General features: G+C 38.2%; 1 non-coding gene across 1 annotated transcript; it reads right to left on the bottom strand.

The window, feature by feature from the left end:
- Positions 1 to 363: 363 nt before the first annotated feature.
- On the bottom strand, positions 364 to 482 carry LOC138992865 (small nucleolar RNA SNORA61). Its single transcript, XR_011468189.1, has one exon. It is a non-coding gene; the product is annotated as a small nucleolar RNA SNORA61 (small nucleolar RNA).
- Positions 483 to 4780: the final 4298 nt, after the last annotated feature.

Raw genomic sequence — 4780 nt, 5'->3', positions numbered from 1 at the left:
AGGCATATTGACATTTTTACTCTTAATTATTCATCGTTTTGAGCATTTATCTTGCCTGCTACTATAATGAGAACTTTTATAAATGTTATAATTGAATCATCATAATAATATACAGTAAAAACTTTTATTAGTCCAGTTTAGATAAGGGAGATTAATTAACTTGTCCAAAATCACATATATTAAGCACAAGAGACAGGACTTGATCTCACATTAATCTGACTCCAGATTTACTATTAATCACCATTAACCACCAGCTGATACCTCCCTTCTCAGTTCTGAAAAGCCCTAATGGTTTAAAATAACTTTTTCTACATAGGAAGCAATAGCCTGACTCTCATACTTTTTTTTCTCCTTTTTTTTCTTCCTTGTTTGAAACTAGCCCACAGACTACAAGCACTGTGAGGCCAGCTTCAGTATTACTTTTCCTCCTTTGCAACCACCAAGATTGGTGTTCAGATCCAATGAGAAAGGGAACTGAGGGATGACTCTTGAACTTTTCACTTCTTAGTATTAGCTTAGAATTTTGAGGCCAAATCAAATCAAACCAATTTGCTCCTTCTCTAACTTATGTCTGAGGACAACAATGCTTTCTCTGAGACATCATGTTCCTGAACTAACAGATCCCACGTTTCTTCATATCTTAGGTGTCCCAATCCCTTTGTCATGTCAAGAACTCATCTTCTCTAGAGTTCCCATCACATTAGAAGGAGTCCTTATATCTACTCTGATAACAAGTTTGGTGGGTTGAAAGAAGAATTTGAAAACTATACAATTTCTTATAGATATCAGGTAATCACAGATATTCTTAGGTAGCAAGGTGCTGTGGAGAGGGTCACTCATTTGGAAAACTATAGTTTTTGTGTTCTTTAATCTCTCTCTCTCTCCCCCTCTCTCTCTTTCACACACACACACACACACACACACACACACTCACACACACACAATATACTGGTAGATGCTCTGATAGAATAAACGCATGAATGGTACCAAGAGTGAACAGAAAAAATAAATAAAATTCATATATATAATGCTAGAGGCCTGGTGCACGACATTCGTGAACTGGGGGGGGGGGGGGGCGGTTCCTCAGCCCAGGCTGTGCCCTCTCACAATCCGGGACCCCTTGAGGGATGTCTGTCTGCCGGCTTAGGCCCACTCCTCATGGACATCCCGAGGGATCCTTAGCGCTGCCACGGAGGTGGGAGAGGCTCCCCCCACCACTGCTGTGCTCGCCAATTGTGAGCCTGGCTTCTGGCTGAGCAGTGCTCCCCCTGCGGGAGTGCACTGACCACCAGAGGGCAGCTCCTGCGTTGAGCATCTGCCTCTGGTGGTCAGTGTGTGTCATAGCGACAGGTCATTCCACCGTTCAGTGAATTTGCATATTAGCCTTTTATTATATAGGATATATATATATATATATCAGCTCACTAGACAGCTCACTGTGGTAGATTGCAAAATGGGCCATTGATCTCCATCCCTTTCTATACTTTTATTCTTAGCAATGTGTATTTCTAGCTCTTCCAATCAAAAGATGGAGTCTATTTATCTTCCCTTTAAATATGGGCTGATATTCTGGCTGCTTTTTGCTAAAACAATGAGGCAGAATGATGCTGTGCCAGTTCTGAGGCTAAGCCTAAAGAAGCTTGCAAGCTTTCACGCAGTCTCTTAGAAACCTACCCAGCTGCCATGTGAAAACTGCAGGCTAACCTGCCAGAATATGAGAGACATGGAACAGAGATGAACTGTCTGTCATCCTTGAGGCCATCTGAGATAAGCCAGTACCTGACCAACCTAACAGTTGACCACAGACTCATAAGTGAGACCAGCTGAGACCAGAATAACTACTAAGCTAAAGCTTCCCCAAATTGCCAATCTGCAGATCCATGGACTAAATAAGTAGATGTTTTAAAGCCACTAGGGTTTTGTTTTTGGTGTGTGTGTGTGTGTGTGTGTGTGTGTGTGTTTTGGGGGGGTCGTTACACAGTAAAAGCTAACTGATATACAATGTCTGCAGCTAATGTGTAATATCCTCAAGAAACAAGCTGCTTTTGTCTTAATAATATATGTCTGGTATTGTTAGTTTTTGTTTAAAAATATCTTAAAAAATAAAAATAAAAGGAAGGAATAGGCCACACTGACCAAGTGGGAGACAAACTTTCTTTGTCCTTAAACACCACACATCTGGCCATGGACCAATACATCATGGCAGTCAATGCACATTCTTACATTCAAGAGGGTTCATACAAGTGGCTATTTCTATATGACATGAAAACATCTGATTCTGCCTTCTTCTCACTCTGCCCTTCTGTCTCAGTCAGGTGTGTAAAGCCAAGAAGTTCCTAACAAAAAAGAAGCGTCAAAGACCTTACAGTAAACTGTCACCTTTCCCATTGTCCTCATGAATAGATTCTGTTTTGACATCTATCACCCTTGGCAATTCTCTGGTGGGTCTTCAAGATTTGTGTTCCAACCTTTCTGAAGGCTGTTCTGAATCTCTTTTGCATGTAATATGCACTCCATTGCTTTTCCAAACTGAAAAATCTAAATGAGAAAATGACAATGGACCCAGTTATTATAAATTAATCACTGATGAAGACAGAACATTTTCTATCACATTATGAATTCAGAGGAACTCAATTCCCAGTTGGAACTTCTGAGATTCAATGTGCTTTATGCACTTGTCAATCTTCCAGTCTTAAAATGACATACTGGCAGTACTTGGTAAGAATGTCAAGGGATATTAATCAGAAATCAAAGCAATTTAGTATGTAATTTGCAAAGCAATAACACTTATGTAATAACAATTGCCAAATTTTAATTTGTACATTATTAACAGTATGTTTGTTGCCGGCATTGTAGTTATATTTTGATTAGAGTACAAACTGACTAATTATACTACCGGAATGGGAAGACTGACGTCACCACTTATGAGCTGTTTAACCTTGGACAAGTTCACTGATATCTCAATGCCTGAGTTTCCACACCTCAAAAGTACGTCTACAATGGTCAATATGAGGATTAAATGAGCTACATATTTTTGAATATAATATGCTGGAGGCACTGTTATGTTATATACCAGTAGAGAAAAAATGGCATTGAATTTCATACTGATTTTGGAGAGTTTAAATGTAGGGGAGAAAAAGAACATCTTAGAATCGATGAGATTCAGTAATATTGGCAAAGTGCTATATATGTTTTTGCTAAAACAAACAAACAAATATATGCAGTGTTTCCCATATTTTATCAATGTGCATACCTTATTTAAAAAGAAAAAAAATCATGGAATTTCCACAACCCTATGTTGGAAAACTATTTCAAATAACATGCCATAAATATAAACTAAGAGGAGACTGTAAACATCTTATGTTTATAAAACTTACCCCCCCAAAAAAAAGAAAGAAAGAAAGAAAAAGAAAATGTGAAGAGGAAAAGAGAGAGTTGATCATTCGGATAACCTGGTTTTCTACCCAGGTTATTAGTAATCTATTTTTGCCCACCCTTGTATTTTGGGGCAAAATTCTTTTCAGAAATATGTTATCTTTAAAAATCAGTGTTAAGTATGACTTAATAAAGACAAATGATGAGGAAATGTGATTTTTTCCAATTTAGTTCATTTTATGGAAAACTTACTTAATCCTGCAATGACAAGTTCAGCTGTTTAAAAAAACAACACATGAATACCTAACAACACTTAAATGGCACAACCACGTCTACAGTCACATGTTTTTAGTTATTTGAAATAAGTCTTGGTTCTGCATGTCCAGTGATAAGATAAATATTACCAAGGCTGATTCTGTCCCTCAGAATGGACTTAGGGGATCTGTAGAATAATAAAGATCATGATCAACAATAGGGTGGAGAAGGCCTGGGGTGGGGGCGGGCAGGCTGGAGGGGGTCAATACAAGATGGGGGGGTGGAGCGGGTGGAGACATGTAATAATTTCAACAATAAAGATTTATTTAAAAAAAACTTATCCAACCCTGAAATCAAATGTATTGATACATATTAGAATAAAACTATAAAAGCCACTAACATAACATCATTCTATTGTTTTTCCGGAGAACAACTTGTGCCCACAAAGTGGACTGTGGTACACGCTGCTGAGATGGCGACTTGAGAGAGTGGGGCACCCTTTACAGCAGGGTCGTCTGAGAGACCTGATCTGCCTACCACTCTTCCCCATTCAAACACTCCTGAGAAATCGCTTTTCATAACCATATATTATTTGTCCTTCACTGGGAAGAAAGATGCAATTTTCTGATTAAGTCCAGCTCTGTTTTTTGTTTTTTGTTTTTAAATCTCACTACAAAACTTAAAAAAATTAAATTGGCATATTGTGATACTAATTCAAATCCAACAAGATAAACGTGGACTCTGATACACCTTGGCATATTGTGATACTAATTCAAATACAACAATATAAACTTGGACTATGATACATCTTGGTTAGGAGGAAGCCATCGAGGCTACCAAAAATACTCATTTTTTAAGAGCCCATGAAAACAACTAAAACCATGATTTAGTATCTCTGTCTCATTCTATCAATCATCTATTTATTAATGTGTCTTTTAGGATCTCAAGCACATGTCAGCAGAGCCACTATACATTGGCACTTCATGAAAACCAATTTGAAAAACATGATGACAATGGAAAGAGGAGGAGCTTTTGGATGAAGCTTCGAAATGATCACTTCCTACCAGTGCTGGGACCAGCCTTGGGACAATCTTCAGGTTTTCCTTTTTACAACACAGACATACCAAAGATGAGCGCTAGAGGATCTTTG

This window comes from Myotis yumanensis, unplaced genomic scaffold, assembly GCF_028538775.1.
Source record: "Myotis yumanensis isolate MYYU_CA2020_CCGP unplaced genomic scaffold, mMyoYum1.0.hap1 SCAF_14, whole genome shotgun sequence".
Taxonomy (NCBI): Eukaryota; Metazoa; Chordata; class Mammalia; order Chiroptera; family Vespertilionidae; genus Myotis; species Myotis yumanensis.
This window is presented reverse-complemented; position numbering and strand designations above follow the sequence as displayed.